This window comes from Entelurus aequoreus, linkage group LG01, assembly GCF_033978785.1.
Source record: "Entelurus aequoreus isolate RoL-2023_Sb linkage group LG01, RoL_Eaeq_v1.1, whole genome shotgun sequence".
Lineage (NCBI taxonomy): Eukaryota > Metazoa > Chordata > Actinopteri > Syngnathiformes > Syngnathidae > Entelurus > Entelurus aequoreus.
The window spans coordinates 97,227,521-97,250,136 of NC_084731.1; positions in this window are offsets into that span (position 1 = coordinate 97,227,521).

The window sequence follows — 22,616 nt, forward strand, 5'->3', positions numbered from 1 at the left end:
ATATATATATATATAGCTAGAATTCACTGAAAGTCAAGTATTTCATACATATATATATATATATATATATATATATATATATATATATATATATATATATATATATATATATATATATATATATATATATATATATATATGAAATACTCCAGTTGGTGAATTCTAGCTGTAAATAACCACGCCCCCAAACAGGCCCCCCGCCCCCAAACACCTCACCCCCACCCCCGACCAAGCCCCCCACCTCCCCCACCTCCCGATATTGGAGGTCTCAAGGTTGGCAAGTATGGGGAGGAGTACAGTAAACTAATGAAAACAAAGTTGTTCTACTAACTGTACTGTACTTGCTGCTTGCTTTAAAAAAAATAACACTTACCTTTCCCTATTTGAGTAGCTTTTGTTCTGCCATTTGAGTACCGGCATAATCCCAGGAATGTAGGCTCATACGACTTCTTTGTTTGTCTTGTCTTTATTGCACAAGATGTAATTCAACCACAAAACAACTCCAGTGTGTGTCTATCCCTTTTCCCGGCAAAACTGGAACACCCACTTCCTATTAACAACGTCACTTCCCTATCTCTCCCGGAAGTCCCACCCCCCAGCCAAAGTCATTGGCTAACACCCCGTAGCCAGCCGCTACATTATTAACGTGCCGGCTGGAATAAACACACCCTGAGAAATAGCTCCGTGCCTGCCTACTTTATAAGTTATGGATAAACCTATGGACAATGGAGACATATATAATAGTCTCCTTTTCAGGTGAGAGACGACGCTAAAGGCAGTGCCTTTAAGGCACGCCACCAATAATGTTGAATGGTTGTCCCGGGAGATTTTCGGGAGAGGCACTGAAATTCGGGAGTCTCCCGGAAAATTCAGGAGGGTTGGCAAGTATGCCAGCGGGGCATCACAACAAAATTAAGCATAATAATGTGTTAATTCCACGACTGTATATATCGGTATCGGTAATTAAGAGTTGGACAATATCGGGATATCAGCAAAAAAGCCATTATCGGACATCTCTACATGTGACCATAAGAAAACAAGTCAAATTCTGGCTTTAATGTATTATATTATTGTATTCATGTATTTAAACTGGAAGATTGAAAGCAAACTACAATGAGAAGGAGCAGTCGTTATACTCTGTAGTTGTCATGTGACTAAGCCTCTCCATCATCAAACTGATGTTGGGGCCCTTCAAGGCCGCGGCGACCCTAATGATGTATTGGCGAGGCAGCGGCCATGCCCTTGTCAAAGCAGGACCACTTCACACGGGGATTGATGGAAGGACGTAGGAGTAAGAAAGGAGTGGAAAATGTGATGGATCGAAGAGGCGTTGAAAGCCAGAGATGCCATGAATGATGGACAAGTAGACCAGATCACGGGGAGCCAGCCGGTGTTGAACGACGCCATGCCGCGAGTGGCCACTGTGGCCACGGACCCTCTTGTTCCCAGAAGCTGATGTTTATGTTTTACCATATGGTTGAAGGAGACTCTGTGTTTCATGGGGGACAGGCGACTAAACCTGGCTTTCTCTGGTGATAAATGAATGTTTGATTCACAGCAGGGGTGACGAAAGAACCTCTCATCCGTCTCTCGCCAGTTCTTAATCTCCTCTAACCTGCGGGGTGCATCTCTTTGACAAAGGGCTAAAAAAATGGAAGTCAAAAGGTGGGAAAGCCCCAGAGTGGACGCACATCTTGCATCCAAAGGCCTCCGTGCTTTGTGGCATCGTTCAAGATTGCCATTATAATCAGGCCTGGCCCTAACCAATCTGGCGCCCTAGGCAAGATTTTAGGTGCCGCCCCCCCCCACATCGGCAGTGAAGTGTATATACTCACAAGAAACCGAATAGCTTTGTCTTTGACCTTTTTTTTTACTTAAAGAAAGCAAATTAACATATTATATGAGAATGTTATGTTATGATTATCTTTAACCGAATCACAGCAGTGCTCGAATTAAAAAAACAGCATTCCCTCTCATGTGATATTGCTTAATTAACATTAATGATCTGCACTTTAACAACTAGGCTTACAACTATACCTAATATATAAAGGGGTGGAAAAGTGACTATTACCTGCAGGGCAAACATTAGCAAACCAGAAGGCAATAACAATGTGAACAAAAAACACCTGCTTAAAAGATCTAATACAAATGTCCCTGAGGAATGTAAGGTGGGAGTACTGTAATTACCTAACGTTACATTATTATTTTCCATAACAATTTAGCCCCCTCCACAATATTAACCCGACGTTAAAACAGAACTAGCTATTTATTGATTAGCAATTGCCGAATCATGTAACATTAGCTTAATGCTAAAAAGCCAGGTTACTATCACATTCTGTAACAGACAAATAATTCCATGTTACCTACCTGCTACCTCTGTCTTTTTCTCGTTTCCCCTCCTCTTCTTTTCTATTTTTTCTTCCCTGGGCACCTGACAGTTTTGGCCGTTTTGACATCTTGTGTTGATTTTTTTGATGTGGTGACGTCCAAAAAGAGTCATGATACGGGAAAGGAGCGGGCGCACCGTGCGAGGGGGTAATGTTGTGACAAATAATATTTCTATTAAGTAGGCTTTACTTTGCATTTAAATTAACGTGGGATTATTTTTTGTATTTAGAAATAATAGTGACAACTTTTTTTTTTTTTTTTTTTCTCCAACATTTGTGGCACTGGCGTGGCGCCCCCTGATGGACGGCGCCCTTAGCATTTGCCTATACGGCCTATGCCCCGGGCCGGCCCTGATTACAATCATTGTGCATGCACCATTAGACTTAGACTTTGACTTAGACAAACTTTAATGATCCACAAGGGAAATTGTTCCACACAGTAGCTCAGTTACAATGATGGAAAGTGTAAGGATGGAAAGGACAATGCAGGTACAAATAGACTAAATATAGTGATAAAAAATATAACATATATACGTAATTGTTACATAATATATGTACAGTATATCATATATACTGATATATTATGTCTATATCATATATACAATAAATAACAACTACCATGTACAATATTACAGTATATGTGACAGCTGCAGCATAAAATAGAGAGTAAATCCAGCAGAAAATAGAAAATAGACATTAAAAACAAAGAGAGGTAGCTAACATGTCAGGTGTCAGGTAATAGACAGATATCATCTATAGCTGTATGGCGAGTGATTATACAGCTGGCTGGAGTGCGGAATGAAGGAGTTCTTGAATGGAACACTGTGGGAAAGAAACTGAAGGAGCCTGTTGGAGTATGAACTCCGCTGTCCCTCAATTGTCTGGTGGAGTGGGTGGGCAGGATTGTCCATGATGTCCAGCGGTTTGTCCAGTGTCCTCCGGTCCTACACTGACACAAACACCTCCAACTGCGTGCCAATAGTTTGGCCGGCTTTCCGGATCAGTTTGTCAATCCGGTTTAAGTCCCTTTTGCTGGTGCTGCTCCCCCAAACAAAGCACTGCAAAGTACAGGGCACTGGCCACAACAGACTGATAAAAGATCTCCAACAGCTTGCTGCACATATTAAAGTACCTAAGCTTCCTCAGAAAAAAGAGTCTTCTCATGCCCTTCTTGTAAACAGCTTCGCAGTTGTCCTTCCAGTCCAGTCTGCTGTTCAAGTGGACTCCCAGGTACTTTTACTGCTCCACTACTGCCACCTCCCGGCCCTGGATCTTGATGGGCTCCACCGGGGTCATTACGTGTAAGTGTAAGGTAATTAAGTGTAAAATATGTTTGATTTTATCAAGCAAGGTGTCCTGCACATTGATCTAATCGCATACTTTGAGACCTGGAGAGCGCTAATGTTTCAAAGTGTTGTGAGCATTATATCCCACTCTCAACTACGCACCATATAACACGAACGCATTGGAATCAGAATCAGAAATGCTTTACTAATCCCAGAGGGGAAATTAAGATTTTCAACACAATCCCATTCAAGATCAGACAAACACTACAGGCAGACAGAACAGGATCGCTGACGGGTCTGACAACTTCCGGGGTCTCCGTTGTGGTATTTTAGGCTGTTGTAACACGTGACTTGGCATTGTCTTGCTGAAATAAGCAGGGGCGTCCATGATAACGTTGCTTGGATGGCAACATATGTTGCTCCAAAACCTTTATGTACCTTTCCGTCAAAGTTTGTAGTTGACGAACCCCAAGATGCAGAGATGATGGCAGGCATTGAATGGGAAAACATGATTTAATTAATATACTCTGGCAAAAAACAAACAAAAGGGAAGAAACAAAAGGCGCGCACAAGGCGGAGAACAAACTAAGCTATAAACTAAAATAGCTCAAAGCTAACTGTGGACAATAAACAAAAACACTTACTGTGACACCAAGGAACTATGACTAAAGCGGAGTGGACAAAAGTAGACGGAGCTACAACGACAAATAGGTAGAAGGTAAGTGACAAGTGACAAGTATTGCAATGACAATGATCCAGCCGTGACTGGAGGGCAGGACAGGTTTAAATAGGCAGCTGGCTGACTGGCACCAGGTGTGGCCACGTGCCAATCAGCCACAGCTGAGGGGACAAAGCACTTAGGGAGACATTCAGGAAATGAAGACAAAATAAAAGCACTGACAGGAACTAAAGACAGGAAACTAAGACAAACGCAGAGGAAAACTAAAACTTGATCAAACTGTCAGGGACAACCCTGACACTTTCAGCATTAATGGCGCCTTCACGGATGTGTAAATTACCCATGTCTTGGGCACTAATACACCCCCATACCATCACAGATGCTCTTTTGAACTTTGCGCCTATAACAATCCGGATGGTTCTTTTCCTCTTCGGTCCGGAGGACACGACGTCCACAGTTTCCAAAAACAATTTGAAATGTGGACTCGTCAGACCACAGAACACTTTTACACTTTGCATCAGTCCATCTTAGATGAGCTCGGGCCTCGGGAGAGGCGCTGAATACCGGGAGTCTCCCGGTAAAAACGGGAGGGTTGGCAAGTATGCGCTAGAATCCTCATGGTGCTTTTGTTGACCAGAGAGGAGATTCTATAGAGACATCTCGTTCGTTGGTTGACCTTTTTGATTACCTTGGTTGCCATTTTATCACAGAAAAGATTAGCCTCTAGAATGGAACCTAGGTAGGTGACCTCATCTTTCCTGGTCAATGGAACTGGTGCTTCACAGAGAGTAAATGGGACAATGAAAAAGGAGGATGACCTCCAAATTCGTCAGGACAAGCTAAAATCATCAGCCCGGAAGTTGGGTCTTGAGCACAGTTGGGTGTTCCAACAGGGCAATGACCCCAAACAAACGTCAAAAGTGGTAAAGGAATGGCTAAATCAGGCTAGAATTAAGGTTTTAGAATGGCCTTCCCAAAGTCCTGACTTAAACGTGTGGACAAGGCTGAAGAAAACCAACAAATTTAGCTGAACTGCACCAATTTTGTCAAGAGGAGTGGTCAACAATTCAACCAGAAGCTTGTGGATGGCTACCAAAAGAGTCTTATTGCAGTGAAACTTAGTATTATGCTCTGGGCCTGTTTTGCTGCCAATGGAACTGGTGCTTCACAGAGAGTAAATGGGACAATGAAAAAAGGAGGATTACCTCCAAAATCTTCAGGACAACCTAAAATTATCAGCCCGAAGGTTGGGTCTTGGGCGCAGTTGGGTGTTCCAACAGGGCAATGACCCCAAACAAATGTCAAAAGTGGTAAAGGAATGGCTAAATCAGGCTAGAATTAAGGTTTTAGAATGGCCTTCCCAAAGTCCTGACTTAAACGTGTGGACAAGGCTGAAGAAAACCAACAAATTTAGCTGAACTGCACCAATTTTGTCAAGAGGAGTGGTCAACAATTCAACCAGAAGCTTGTGGATGGCTACCAAAAGAGTCTTATTGCAGTGAAACTTAGTATTATGCTCTGGGCCTGTTTTGCTGCCAATGGAACTGGTGCTTCACAGAGAGTAAATGGGACAATGAAAAAAGGAGGATTACCTCCAAAATCTTCAGGACAACCTAAAATCATTAGCCCGGAAGTTGGGTCTTGAGCGCAGTTGGGTGTTCCAACAGGGCAATGACCCCAAACAAACGTCAAAAGTGGTAAAGGAATGGCTAAATCAGGCTAGAATTAAGGTTTTAGAATGGCCTTCCCAAAGTCCTGACTTAAACGTGTGGACAAGGCTGAAGAAAACCAACAAATTTAGCTGAACTGCACCAATTTTGTCAAGAGGAGTGGTCAACAATTCAACCAGAAGCTTGCCACAAGCTTGTGGATGGCTACCAAAAGAGTCTTATTGCAGTGAAACTTAGTATTATGCTCTGGGCCTGTTTTGCTGCCAATGGAACTGGTGCTTTACAGAGAGTAAATGGGACAATGAAAAAAGGAGGATTACCTCCAAATTCTTCAGGACAACCTAAAATCATCAGCCCGAAGGTTGGGTCTTGGGCGCAGTTGGGTGTTCCAACAGGGCAATGACCCCAAACACACGTCAAAAGTGGTAAAGGAATGGCTAAATCAGGCTAGAATGAAGGTTTTAGAATGGCCTTCCCAAAGTCTTGACTTAAACGTGTGGACAATGCTGAAGAAAACCAACAAATTTAGCTGAACTGCACCAATTTTGGCAAGAGGAGTGGTCAACAATTCAACCAGAAGCTTGTGGATGGCTACCAAAAAAGTCTTATTGCAGTGAAACTTAGTATTATGCTCTGGGCCTGTTTTGCTGCCAATGGAACTGGTGCTTTACAGAGAGTAAATGGGACAATGAAAAAGGGAGGATTACCTCCAAATTCTTCAGGACAACCTAAAATCATTAGCCCGGAAGTTGGGTCTTGAGCGCAGTTGGGTGTTCCAACAGGGCAATGACCCCAAACACACATCAAAAGTGGTAAAGGAATGGCTAAATCAGGCTAGAATTAAGGTTTTAGAATGGCCTTCCCAAAGTCCTGACGTTCAACGTGTGGACAAGGCTGAAGAAAAGCAACAAATTTAGCTGAACTGCACCAATTTTATCAAGAGGAGTGGTCAACAATTCAACCAGAAGCTTGTGGATGTCTACCAAAAGAGTCTTATTGCAGTGAAACTTAGTATTATGATCTGGGCCTGTTTTGCTGCCAATGGAACTGGTGCTTTACAGAGAGTAAATGGGACAATGAAAAAAGGAGGATTACCTCCAAATTCTTCAGGACAACATAAAATCATCAGCCCGAAGGTTGGGTCTTGGGCGCAGTCGGGTGTTCCAACAGGGCAATGACCCCAAACATATGTCAAAAGTGGTAAAGGAATGGCTAAATCAGGCTAGAATTAAGGTTTTAGAATGGCTTTCCCAAAGTCCTGACTTAAACGTGTGGACAAAGCTGAAGAAAACCAACAAATTTAGCTGAACTGCACCAATTTTGTCAAGAGGAGTGGTCAACAATTCAACCAGAAGCTTGTGGATGGCTACCAAAAGAGTCTTATTGCAGTGAAACTTAGTATTATGCTCTGGGCCGGTTTTGCTGCCAATGGAACTGGTGCTTCACAGAGAGTAAATGGGACAATGAAAAAAGGAGGATTACCTCCAAATTCTTCAGGACAACCTAAAATCATTAGCCCGGAAGTTGGGTCTTGAGCGCAGTTGGGTGTTCCAACAGGGCAATGACCCCAAACACACATCAAAAGTGGTAAAGGAATGGCTAAATCAGGCTAGAATTAAGGTTTTAGAATGGCTTTCCCAAAGTCCTGACTTAAACGTGTGGACAAAGCTGAAGAAAACCAACAAATTTAGCTGAACTGCACCAATTTTTTTTTCAAGAGGTCGGCATCCTTCCGTCTCGGGAGACGATGGGGTAGATCCAAAAAGGGGTGTGGGTCTCACTGCGAGATGGCCCCTGGCACCCGTTTCTTTCGCCAATCGGACGGGCTTAGAACCGGTATCTGCTGGAGTGACCTCTCCAGTGGACCTCTCCAGTGGATCTACACGGCCTGGGCATGGAACTATGGAGGGTAAGCTGTTGTCCAGGCAGCAAGCCCCCCCCCCCCCCCCTCTCCGCATGGCTGGTGGATCCAAGGGAGCGACGAGTGTCGATACAACTTGGCACCAGCGACGCCGCAGAAGTTGCCGGAATGACGCTACAACGTGAAACCGCCTTCAGGACTCCGGCTACAAGGTTAATGTAGGTTGCTTCTCTTTCTTCCCCTCCATTTTTCTGCATTCTTTCGTATCTCAAGTTATCATTACGTATATGTATTGTTGCACTTGAACAATTGTATTGTTGATAATAAAGGTAAAGTATTGGTATTGTTTATTATCAATAGCACTATTTCTATTGGTATTCATATCGCTCCATTTGTAGTGTAATAATGCTCATTGTCATTTCTGTATTATTTTTTATTTTTCGCTAACTGCTTATTTGCTATCACTTTTACCATCATATTTGTACATGTCATATTTGCTGATGTTGCTCTGTTGTCGTTGTTGTTGTTGTTGTGTTTGCTGTTGTTGTTTTTGTCTCTCTGTCTAATCCCCCTCTTGTCCCCACAATTCCCCCCTCTGTCTTCCTTTTTTTCCTCTTTGTATCCCCTCCTGCTCCGGCCCGGCTGCACCAAATGATGATATAAATACATTTAATAAAGTCAAAATACAAATAAGGCAACAAGAGAAGTGTCCTACACCTCTCTTTTGTAAAGTAAATCTGAACAGCCGATATGGGCATCTACATCTGCTATATGATTTGCCTGAAAAGCTGAGCAGGACCAAAAAAAAAATAAAATAAAAAAAAAATAAAAATAAAAAAAGAAGTTGCCGGAATGACGCTACAACGTCAAACCTCCTGATTTTCTGTCGGGGTTTACTCCCTTAGCTTTACCCTCGAGTGGGTCGACCGCAAGGCAGTGGTGGTTTTGGAGATTGGAGATTTCCTTCTCCTAGATGGGCTGCCTTACCAGGTTTACAAGCCCCATCTGCCCGAATGCGGCAGGTAGCACGGGGGTACATCTTACCCGTGGCGGTATAAGCCCGACCTGACTCTGGAGTGGTCAACAATTCAAGCAGAAGCTTGCCAGAAGCTTGTGGATGGCTACCAAAAGCACCGTATTGCAGTGAAACTTGCCAAGGGACCAAATATTAACATTGCTGTATGTATACTTTTGACCCATTTTCAGTAGACCCATAATACATTCATAAAAGAACCAAACTTCATGAATGTTTTTTGTGACCAACAAGTATGTGCTCCCATCACTCTATCACAAGAAAATAAGAGTTGTAGAAATGATTGGAAACTCAAGACAGCCATGACATGATGTTCTTTCTTTGACAAGGCGCAAGGGGAAAGGTAAGGCAAGAGGAGACAAGGAGGCAGGTGGAGATGGCAGGAAGCAAGGTTAGAACAGGAGACAAGTTAAAGTGGTCGGAGGATGGCAAGAGCAAGAGAGGAGAGATGAGAGGAGCGATACGATGATGGACGCCTGAAGGACGTGTGTACTTCGATAACAGATACCATCGGAGAAGATACTATCGAGACTCCTATCTTGCAGCACCACACACCGTTAATAGACAGCAAATAGAGCAGGTGTGTGTGCACGCGTGTGCAATATGTGTGTTTTTCCTCTCTCCAAAAAAAAAAACCCGCCTCCTATCGCGATCAAAGGTAGCTTTTTTTCTGTATCGCCGCCACATTCTTTACCGTCTTTTCTATGGGCCGCGTCTGTCTTTTCCTGCAGAGGTTCATTCCAAAGCATAACAAGAATACTAATTGAGTGGAATCGTTCCTAAAAGTTGGCAAACCGGCGGAAGTGTCGTTAAGTTGTCCACATTATCTCGGCGTGCTGCTTAAAATGATGCTTTTTTTTGTGGCTGACAAAAAGGAAATTGTCTCTGGCAAGCTGGGTTTGGACGTCTCTTCTGTCCTTTTCTTTGATATTAAATCGTGTGCACTCACACACACACACACACACACACACACACACACACACACACACACACACACACACACACACACACACACACACACACACACACACATACATGTCTTGCCTACTTTGTGTGGACCCACGTTTGGTTAGTGGGTTGTGAGGGCCCCCCTTTCCACTATAGCTAGAATGATGAAAAAATATACATCTAGCCCTAGATGGGAGTAGAGAGTTGCAACTAGGGATGTCAGATAATGGCTTTTTGCCGATATCCAATATTCCGATATTGTCCAACTCTTTAATTACCGATACCGATATCAACCGATACCGATATCAACCGATATATGCAGTCGTGGAATTAACACATTATTATGCCTAATTTGGACAACCAGGTATGGTGAAGATAAGGTACTTTTAAAAAAAATAATAAAATAAGATAACTAAATTTTAAAAAAATTATTGAATAAAAAAGAAAGTAAAACAATATAAAAACAGTTACATAGAAACTAGTAATGAATGAAAATGAGTAAAATTAACTGTTAAAGGTTAGTACTATTAGTGGAGCAGCAGCACGCACAATCATGTGTGCTTACGGACTGTATCCCTTGCAGACTGTATTGATATATATTGATATATAATGTAGGAAGCAGAATATTAATAACAAAAAAGATACAACCCTTTTGTGTGAATGAGTGTAAATGGGGGAGGGAGGTTTTTGGGTTGGTGCACTAATTGTAAGTGTATCTTGTGTTTTTTATGTTGATTTAATAAAAAAAAACAAAAAAAAACAACAACAACAACAACAAAAAACGATACCGATAATTAAAAAAACGATACTTTATTTTAAAGCATTTATCGGACATCCCTAGTTGCAACCTCACTTCAGAATGCAAAACACACAAAGTAAAAAAAAATGTTTACTTTTGTAGTTGTGAGGACCAGGCAAATGTCCTCACAAGTCCAAAGATCCTCACAGAAAGGGTGGTTTATCAAGTGTATGTCCACACAAAGATGGTGAGACAAGTGCACACACACACACACACACAAAAACACACATACTGGTTATCATTTGGAATGGGGACCAAGTTCTTTATCATCACTTGTGCACTGCAAAAAGTCAGTGTTCAAAAACAAGAAAAAATATATATATACAAAAATGAGGGGTATTTTATTTGAACTAAGCAAAATTATCTGCCAATAGAACAAGAACATTTGGCTTGTCAAGACTTTCCAAAACAAGTAAAATTAGCTAACCTCAATGAACCCCAAAATTCCTTAAAATAAGTATATTCTCACTAATAACAAGTGCACTTTTCTTGGTAGAAAAAAATGAGACCTTTTTGCTCAATATGTTGAAATATATTCTTAAATTAAGTGCATGCTAGTGCCATTATCTTGACATAATGATATGCGCTCGGCATCATGATTTTTTTTTGTTCATGCTTGAAATAAGAAATTATTACTTTAAAAAAGTAGTTTTATACTTGTGAGTGTTAATGACACAGCTTTGCAACAGTTAATATTCTAGTTTCAAGCATGTTTTACTCAATATAGGTCATCAAATCTCAGCAACAAGCTGTAATATCTTACTGAGATCATTCAGGAACAAAACACTTAAAACAAGTAAAACACTCTCACATAAAATCTGCTTAGTGAGAAGAATGATCTTATCAGACAGAAAATAAGCAAATATCACCCTTATTTGAGATATTTCATCTTACTTAGATTTCAGTTTTTGCAGTGTGGGGACCACCACCCTTTCTACAGGTTGTGGAGGCATAAAAACAAAATAGGTAAAATGGCCACTGCCCAATAGCTCATACATGTCTTTAAAACTCTGGATTGATGAAGTAATGTGCCGATCATTCTTACTGGGGACCCTGGGGGAAAAGAGTTAATATGGTTCATGGGGACCAAATTTAAATAATTTTGCATAATTCACACAAAAGTGTACGTGTTAGGGTTAGGGTTCACCCTAACCCTAACCCTACATGTTTTATGGGCCGAAGCTTAAAAATCACTTATGCATCATCAGAATGGATCTGACTATCATTTAAAAAGGTTTCCCTTTAGGGGACCTGTTTTTTGTCCCCATACCGTCAGAGGTCCCCTAAAAGTGACAGTGTAAACAAAGTGATGTCCCCATTAAAGGCCTACTGAAATGATTTTTTTTAAATTTAAACGGGGATAGCAGCTCCATTCTATGTGTCATACTTGATCATTTCGCGATATTGCCATATTTTTGCTGAAAGGATTTAGTAGAGAACATCGACGATAAAGATCGCAACTTTTGGTCGCTGATTAAAAAAAGCCTTGCCTGTACCGGAAGTAGCGTGACGTCGCAGGTTGAAAGGCTCCTCACATTTCCCCATTGTTTACATCAGCAGCGAGAGCGATTCGGACCGAGAAAGCGACGCTTACCCCATTAATTTGAGCGAGGATGAAAGATTTGTGGATGAGGAACGTGAGAGTGAACGACTAGAGTGCAGTGCAGGACGTATCTTTTTTCGCTCTGACCGTAACTTAGGTAAAAGGGTTCATTGAATTCCACACTTTCTCCTTTTTCTATTGTGGATCACGGATTTGTATTTCAAACCACCTGGGATACTATATCCTCTTGAAAATGAGAGTCGAGAACGCGAAATGGACATTTTACAGTGACTTTTATCTCCACGACAATACATCGGCGAAGCTCTTTAGCTACGGAACTAACGTGATAGCATCGTGCTTAAATGCAGATAGAAACAAAATAAATAAACCCCCGACTGGAAGGATAGACAGAAAATCAACAATACTATTAAACCATGGACATGTAACTACACGGTTAATGCTTTCCAGCCTGGCGAAGCTTAACAATGCTGTTGCTAACGACGCCATTGAAGCTAACTTAGCAACGGGACCTCACAGAGCTATGCTAAAAACATTAGCTCTCCACCTACGCCAGCCAGCCCTCATCTGCTCATCAACACCCGTGCTCACCTGCGTTCCAGCGATCGACGGAGCGACGAAGGACTTCACCCGATCATAGATGCGGTCGGCGGCCCGGAGACGGAGGAAGTCAAGGTGAGGTCGGCGGCTAGCGCGTCTGCTATCCATCTCAAAGTCCTCCTGGTTGTGTTGCTGTAGTCCGCCGCTCATACACCGATCCCACCTACAACTTTCTTCTTTGTAGTCTTCATTGTTCATTAAATTTGCAAAAGATTCAACAACACAGATGTCCAGAATACTGTGGAATTTTGAGATGAAAACAGAGCTTTTTGCATTGGATTCAATGGGGTCCGAATACATAGACGTTCTCAACCGGAAGTTTCGCGGGAAATTTAAAATGTCACTTTATAAGTCAACCCCGCCGTATTGGCATGTGTTGCAATGTTAAGATTTCATCATTGATATATAAACTATCAGACTGCGTGGTCGCTAGTAGTGGCTTTCAGTAGGCCTTTAAGTAAGCATTGCTAGAACACACACACATTTTGGTTCTCATTCGTAATGGGGACCAAGTTTTTGATCATCACTTGTGGGGACCACCCTTTCTACGCTTGTGGAGGCATAAAAAAAAGTTGTTAAAATGGCCACTGCCCAGTTAGCTCATACACGTCTTTAAATCTCTGGGATGATGAAGTAATGTGCTGATCATTCTTACTGGGGACCCTGGGGGAAAAGAGTTAATATGGTTCATGGGGACCAAATTTAAATAATTTTGCATAATTCACACAAATTCGTACAATTTGTATGTTTTAACCGTTCCTCATGTACGGACTGAATTTGGCAAAAGAGCTTTTGGCATTGCTGCTCCTATGGCATGGCATGCATTGCAGACCAAACTGAAACTTACAGAACTACTTCCATTTGGAGCCTTCTGTTCTGTCCTGAGGGACAGACAGCGAGAGACTTTTGCACAGTGCCCGTGTTTTTAAAAGGTGTAAATCTTTGTTTTTTTTTACAGTTCTCTTATGTATTTTAAAATGTATGTCTTGACGTATTATTTTTTTTGAAACTGCTCTGTGACATGTGCTGTTGACCTCTTGGCCAGGTCACCCTTGTGAAAGAGATCTTGATCTCAATGGGTTTCTTAGCTGGTTAAATAAAAGTTCTAGTGACTACTGAGGACCATTTAGAAAAATAAATACAAATAAAATAAAAAGTTCAAATTAAATTTGACACGATCCTCAGAATACAGCACTACAGCTGTCCTCTTATAGCAGGCCTGGGCATTTATTTTGACTCGGGGGGCCAAATTTAGAGAAAAAAAATGTGTCTGGGGGCCGGTATATCTATAGGAAAACTAATATAAAACCTCACAATAAAGTCTGATTGAATGCTAAAAATGTTATGACAGACCGCTTTAAAAATGGAATGGAATTTGACATTTTTCTATGAACGATAAAACCCTGAATATTGAGAACATATGAACGTCACACCCCCTCTCAATCCACATACACTACCGTTCAAAAGTTTGGGGTCACATTGAAATGGTCTTATTTTTGAAGGAAAAGCACTGTACTTTTCAATGAAGATAACTTTAAACTAGTCTTAACTTTAAAGAAATACACTCTATACATTGCTAATGTGGTAAATGACTATTCTAGCTGCAAATGTCTGGTTTTTGGTGCAATATCTACATAGGTGTATAGAGGCCCATTTCCAGCAACTATCACTCCAGTGTTCTAATGGTACAATGTGTTTGCTCATTGGCTCAGAAGGCTAATTGATGATTAGAAAACCCTTGTGCAATCATGTTCACACATCTGAAAACAGTTTAGCTCGTTACAGAAGCTACAAAACTAACCTTCCTTTGAGCAGATTGAGTTTCTGGAGCATCACATTTGTGGGGTCAATTAAACGCTCAAAATGGCCAGAAAAAGAGAACTTTCATCTGAAACTCGACAGTCTATTCTTGTTCTTAGAAATGAAGGCTACTCCACAAAATTGTTTGGCTGACCCCAAACTTTTGAACGGTAGTGTATATTACAATCAAGCCAAATGCAACAAACACAGCGAAATATGAACGTGAAGGGTAAAAAAAACAAAAAAACATCTACAATCTGATATATAAGATATATCACTAAGCTTTAGAACTTTCTTGTAATAATCTCCTTCTGCGTCTGTCCCTGGCACTCACATTTAAGGCTCTGGAAACACTCTGTGGAAACGCTCCCCACCCACACTGCTTGGTGCCTGGTCTGACCTGCTGTGACGTAGATTACCATAGTCACTAGTAGGGTTGTACGGTATACGGCAGACCTGGGCAAATTAAGGCCCGGGGGCGACATGCGGCCCATTTAGCTTTTCAATCTGGCCCGCCGGACATTCCCAAATAATATTTTTAGATCTTTAAGATGGAAACTAGCTGCCATTATGATGTGTAGTGATGTTTTCTAACGACCGCAAGTCTTGAGCTATACAAAGTAGTTCAATGGTTGGAATCTGTGCTTATGGATGATATACTAGTTACTATGGTCATCTAATTAGTTACTATGGTCATCTAATTAGTTACTATGGTCATCTAATGAGTTACTATGGTCATCTAATGAGTTACTATGGTCATCTAATTAGTTACTATGGTAATCTACGTCACAGCAGCTCAGACGAGGCACCAAGCCGTGTGGGCGGGAAGCGTTTCCACAGACGCGGAAGGAGATTTTCACAACAAAGTTCTAAAGCTTAGTGATATATCAGATGCATCAGATTGTAGGTGGGTTTGTTTTGTACCCTTCGCGTTCATATTTCACTGTGTGTTGCATTTTTGTTGGGTTTCTCTTGATTGTAAAATATGTCGACCGAAAGGGGGTGTGACATTCATATTTTGTCAATATTCAGTGTTTTATCGTTCGTAGAAAAAATTAAAATTCCATTACGTTTTTTTAAGGCGGTCTGTCATAACGTTTTTAGCATTCAATCAGACATTATTGTGAGGTTTTGTATTAGTGTTCCTAAAAATAGATATACCGGCCCCCAGACACATTTTTTTCTCTAAATGTGGCCCCCGAGTCAAAGTAATTGCCCAGGCCTGGTATACGGGTATTAGTATAGTACCGCGATACTAATGAATCATATTTGGTACCATACCGCCTCTGAGAAGTACCGGTCCGCCACACCCTAAGATTTGTCATTAAAATAAAGCCAATAATGCAATTTTTGTCCGGTCCCCTTTATTTAGAAAAGTATCGAAAAGTACCAAAATAATATTGGCATCGGGACAACACTAGTCGAAAATGTCATGCAAAAGCCGCAGATTCCAACCATTGAAATACATTGTATAGTTCAAGACTTATGGTAATTAGAAAACATCACTACACATCATAGTAGCAGCTACACTTTCCATCTTAAAGATCTAAAAAAAGATTGTGGGAATGTCCGGCGGGCCAGATTGAAAAGCTTAACGGGCCGCATGTGGCCCCCGGGCCTTAATTTGCCCAGGTCAAATCCTGCATCTTCTGTGACATTACTGACAACTGCTATTTAGCAATAATGAAGTTGTCTGCAACTCCAACTACCATATATAGAAGGATGGAAAATTCTGAATGTGAATCATACTTTAAGGTTATAATGTTTTATAATCATGCTGTATGAAAATGTCATCCTAAGGAACACTAAACCAGATTTTTGTTTTTGGTAAAATATATTAGTTTTAACCAGAGGTGGGTAGAGTAGCCAGAAATTGTACTCAAGTAAGAGTACTGTTACTTTAGAGATGTATTACTCAAGTAAAAGTAAGGAGAAGTCACCCAAATATTTACTTGAGTAAAAGTAAAAAGTATGTTGTGAAAAAACTACTCTTTATTTATTATAGATGAGTAACCTGTTCTGACGGCAACAAATAATGCACAAAAACATAAAAATAGCAATGAGCAAATTCAGAGCCAGGAATATCTCTTAAGCAACTAAAACAATACTATATATTAAATAATAATGCATTAAAATAAAAAAAAATTAAGGCAAATTGAGCCACAATAACTTAACAGCACCATAGGCTCAGTAGGCAGATATTACAAAGGAAAATAACAAGTTAGCCTTTACGCAAACCATAAACTGATAGGTGTGGGCTGCATCGGGGAACACACTGTGCACTTCTGATTGGTGTTTGTATGCATGCGTGTGTGTGTGTGTGACTGTGCGCGTGTGTGTGTGTGCGTGTGTGTGTGTGTGTGTGTGTGTGTGTGTGTGTGTGTGTGTGTGTGTGTGTGTGTGTGTGTGTGTGTGTGTGTGTGTGTCTGTTTATGAGGCTGCAGTGCGTTAATAAATGTCCCCACACGATGTACATTTGACAGTGATTCATAGCAGGGAAGCTAACATCAGCCTACGGTGACAGCCAAAATATCTACTAACGTTACTTACCGCGATGTGCTTCCTCAAATTTGACGTTGAGTTCATGTAAGCTTAAGCTTGTTGTTGTTTTGCCGCTGAAACAGACCGCCTGGCTCTGTTTGATTGGTGAAATGGAGTCAAACGTCACCAGTGACTATATTTGATTGGTGAAACGCAGGCATGCATAGATCCTACTTTGAAGGTCTGTCTGACAAACCAAAACAAACAAAGCGTGCATTAACAGATCGATATAAAACAGTAGTGAGTAGCTGAATGTAGATGAATGGAGCGGAGTAAAAGTATAATTTCTTCTCTATAAATATACTCAAGTAAAAGTAAAAGTATGTTGCATTAAAACTACTCTTAGAAGTACAATTTATCCCAAAAGTTACTCAAGTAGATGTAACGGAGTAAATGTAGCGCGTTACTACCCACCTCTGGTTTTAACTAATGATGGATACCATACAGAATCACAGTACTATTACCTTTTTTAAAAGATTAACATCATTTAAAAAGGTTTCCCTTTAGGGGACCTGTTTTTTTTTTTGTCCCCATACCGTCAGAGGTCCCCTAAAGGTGACTGTGTAAACAGAGTGATGTCCCCATTAAGTAAGCATTGCCAGAACACACACACACACACATGCACACACATACAGTATAGAGACATGCACGCAACCAGGCGCACCCATCAGCTAATCATGTGGACAGATGGGTCATCAGCTCTTTAATTGTGTGATTGGCTGGAATCTGCAGCAGTGTGTGTGTGTGTGTGTGTGTGTGTGTGCTCCTGTTGCGTCCTATTGCACACAATCAAGATGTTGTCAAAGACACCGACGCCGTCAAACAATCCCACTCAGACATAGATAGAAACATGACATTATTATTTTCTTGACACCCACTCTGTGATGTTTAGGATCGTGGCTGTGCACGTGCATGTATGTGTCAGTGTGTGTGTGTGTGTGTGTGTGTGTGTGCGCGTGTGTGTGTCGTGATTTTGTCCTTTTCAGCAATGCGGCCAAAATACATTAGAGCACATCTGTCCACTCCAGAGCCACTCCTAATCCTATCTGAAGAGCTCTCTGTCCGTCCATTCAGCCGTCCTAAACGCTACCTTGAGAGAATCAATTTGCCTAAATTCTCATCATATTTAAAGTGCTGCGCGACTCTTATAACTGATGAAAGGTCAACTAAAGCTGGGAGGTTCCTCCAGCCCTGGAAGCTGCCCGTTGGGGGACTCTGTACGGGGGGGGGGGGGTTGGATTTTATTTACTGATATAATAATAATATATTTATTTGTAAAAAGCACTTTACATTGAGTAAACAACCTCAAAGTGCTACAGTGTATTAAAAAAAAACAAGATAAAAGATATAAAGATAATAAAAAATAAATAAAAATAAAAACTAGAACAGCCAAATAGCTAAAACTAGTATGCATATATCTAAAAAGAAGGGTTTTTAAGCCTTTTTTAAAAGTATTGACAGTCTGTGGTGCCCTCAAGTGGTCAGGGAGAGCGTTCCACAGACTGGGAGCGGCGGAGCATTGTTCGTAGCTTTGTCCTCGGAGGTTGGAGGAGGTTAGCCTGTCCGGAGCGGAGGTGTCGTGTGGAGGATTTGGGGGTGAGTAGTTCTTTGAGGTAGAGGGGGGCATTTCCATGGAGGCACTGGTGAGTTAGTAGGGAGACTTTGAATTCAATCCTGAGTGGAACAGGAAGCCAGTGAAGGGGTTTGAGAGTTGGTGTGATATGATCATATTTCCGCACTCATTGGGATCCTAGCAGCACTATTCTGTACGAATTGCAGCTTCTGGATATTTGTGAGGTTCTGTAGGTCGGTGTATTTATTTTTCTCGGAACTACAGGAATACCATGGACGCAAAAAGATATTTATCTCTATAAAAGCCTTTAGTTGTTTTTTTTTAGAATCTGCTGCAAAAATGTGAGTCTCTCGCACGTTTTTTTTTTTTTTACCTGAACTTGCAGGATACCAGTTGAATAACCCGACTGATAAACAAAAAGATGGCCTAACATGAAACCTTGAGGAATACTATAAATACTGACTGCATCTGAAGTAATGAAAGCAACATAAACTAGTTTAGTTCCGGGGACGGCGTGGCGCCGGTTGGGAGAGTGGCCGTGCCAGCAACCTGAGGGTTCATGGTTCGATCCCCTACCTTCTACCAAATTCGTCACGTCCGTTGTGTCCTTGCGCAAGACACTTCACCCTTGCTCCTGAAGGGTTGTGGTTAGGGCCTTGCATGGCAGCTCCCGCCATCAGTGTGTGTGTGAATGGGTGAATGTGGAAATAGTGTCAAAGCACTTTGAGTACCTTGAAGGTAGAAAAATGCTATACAAGTATAACCCTGTGACAGTCTCTCACTGTCGGGGTTCCAAGGACCACCAAGAACTGACATGACTGGAGCAGTTTTGAGTTGGTTTTATTATTTCAATAATACTCAGTCGCAGGTCGGGTTGCTTTTCAGCTCCTTCCTCCTCCACTGCTCGCTCTTCTGTCCGCTTTTCATTTGGCCGCGTCTTCGTCTGCCTCTTGCTCTCTGTCTCTTGCGCGCTGCATGTGTTGCTCGTTCTCCAACTCCCTCTGCTGCCTCGTCGTTCTCGACTCTCGCCCTTTTACACACTTGGAGATTATATAATTGTGCCCAGGTGGGCGATCCACGCACCAGATACTTGTTACGGCGTCGATCCCGGCGTGCCCTGCCTCGCTGTTGGTCTGCCGGCCACGCCTCCCCACAAACCCATTTACCATTTATAGTTCAGGGGTGCTCACAACAGGCAAGCCGATGACCAAGTCGAGGTAATCTACCTCACACATACAGTGCAGGCCAACAGTTTGGACACACCTTCTCCTTCATTGTGTTTTCTTTATTTTCATGACTATTTACATTGTAGATTGTCACCGAAGGCATCAAAACTATGAATGAACACATGTGGAGTTATGTACTTAACAAAACAAGACAGCAATGCACACTTTTGGCATTCTCTTGATGAGCTTCGAGCACACCTGTGAAGTGAAAACCATTTCAGGTGACTACCTCTTGAAGTTCATGAATGAACACAGGTGGGAAAAAAAAGGGGAAATAGTTGAAAACATGTTTTATATTTAAGTTTCTTCAAAATAGCCACCCTTTGCTCTGATTACTGCTTTGCACACTCTTGGCATTCTCTCGATGAACTTCAAGAGGTAGTCACCTGAAATGGTTTTCACTTAACAGGTGTGCTTGAAGCTAGAATATAATACAGGTGGACCGGCTGACGTCCTGGTGCAGCCTCAACAACCTGGAGCTGAACGCCCAGAAAACAGTGGAGATGATCATGGACTTCAGGAAAGTCACAGCCCCACCATCCCCCCTCACCCTGACTGACTCTCCCACCCCCATCTCCATTGTGGACTCCTTCCATTTCTTGGGCACTACCATCACTCACCTCAAGTGGGAGCCGACCATCAGCTCCCTCATCAAGAAGGGCCAGCAGAGGATGTACTTCCTGCGGCAGCTGAGGAAACTTAAACGAGATGCTGGTGCAGTTTTACTCAGCCATCATCGAGTCCATCCTCACCTCCTCCATCACCGTGTGGTTCCCCGGCGCCAGAGTCCAGGATAAGCATCGACTGCAGCCCACCGTACGTGCTGCTGAGAAGGTTATTGGCAGCCAGCTCCCATCCCTCCAGGACCTGTTCTCCTCCAGGACCAGGAGGCGTGTGGGTCGGATCACAGCTGACTCTTCTCACCCTGGACACAAACTATTCTCCCCTCTCCCCTCAGGCAGGAGACTACGGTCCATCCAGACCCATACCTCCCGCCACCTGAACAGTTTTTTCCCCTCGGCCATCAGACACATGAACAATAACAAGATCTGATAGCTCAGTTAGAGCTCATTTTATTACCTATTCTGTGTTATATGTGTTTTATGTTGCACGATTGCACCAAGAAAAATTCCTAGTTTGTGAACCCGTTCTCAAACAATGGCAATAAAAACGATTCTGATTCTGATTCTGATTCTGATGAGTTTGGGTTTGGAGGTTGCCAAAAGAACGCTACATTTCGGACTGCATTGTGCCGAATGTGAAATATTTGGTGGTGGAGGAATTATGGTGTGGGGTTGTTTTTCAGGAGTTGGGCTTGGCCCCTTAGTTCCAGTGAAAGGAACGTTGAATGCTCCAGGATACCAAAACATTTTGGACAATTCCATGCACTCAACCTTGTTGGAACAGTTTGGAGCGGGCCCCTTCCTCTTCCAACATGACTGTGCACCAGTGCACAAATCAAGGTCCATAAAGACATGGATGACAGAGTCTGGTGTGGATGAACTTGACTGGCCTGAAACCGCTAGAACACTTTTAGGATTAATTAGAACGGAGACTGAGAGCCAGGCCTTCTTGACCAACATCAGTGTCTGACCTCACCAATGCGTTTTTGTACGAATGGTGGAAAATTCCTATAAACACACTCCGCAACCTTGTGGACAGCCTTCCCAGAAGAGTTGAAGCTGTAATAGCTGCAAAAGGTGGATCGGCATCATATTGAACCCTGCGGGTTAGGAATGGGATGGCACTTCAAGTTCATATGTGAGTCAAGGCGTATGTAAATCACAAGTTTGGACCCCAGTGTTCTGTTTGCTCGTGTTGCGTTGACCAGCTCTTCCTCCAATGGGGAATTCAAATTGCTAGTCTCTCCCTGGTTCTTTCAATGGCACATAAGCTGAAGTTTAAATTGATCACCAGGCAGTAGTTGGTATTTTGTGTTTTATTCTCAAATATTTGACAATAATGAGACCAGCCTTGCATAACCCATTCAGATGCGTGGCTCTCCCCGGTCTGCCCTGGCTTCCCCCTCTCCGTTCTCTCCTACCCCCCTCTTCCCCTCCCTCCTCCCCACCTCGTTGGTATGTCTACTATTTGCATTCCAATGCTTCAAGGCCTACACACAGTACTTTGCAGACTGAATTGGAAAAACACTAGCTGTTTTGTAATATGACTATGGAAGTAAAGAAGTAACACTTAAATATGGATGTACTGTATGTAAAAAATCTGGTTCCGTCAATCGCAACATTAAAATGTCAATGCAAGGATCTGCCAATATGTTAACAGTGATCCAAGTTCCTCTATATTACCAGAGCACTCAATGGTTTTTTTAGGAATTTGCTGCCAAAATGTTTGTCTCCAAAGTTTTGAACTGAACTTGGGGACCAGTATGGTATCACTCCCAAGACAAACTTGGCCCCTGGGCGGCCAGCTGGATCGCCCTGCCCTAGCTGATCATTAATTCAATTATTTTCTGATTTATTACAAATATTTAATTGATATGCTGTCACATTCTCTTCTGTTCCCCCCAACCTCGGTGTGTTTGTGCACATGTGTGTATGTGCCAGGCCTCATAATTAAAGTGCACTGACATATAATCACCGTGCATGTTTACCTCTCATTGAATGGAAAGCCGCTCCCCCTCCTTTGTGGCTC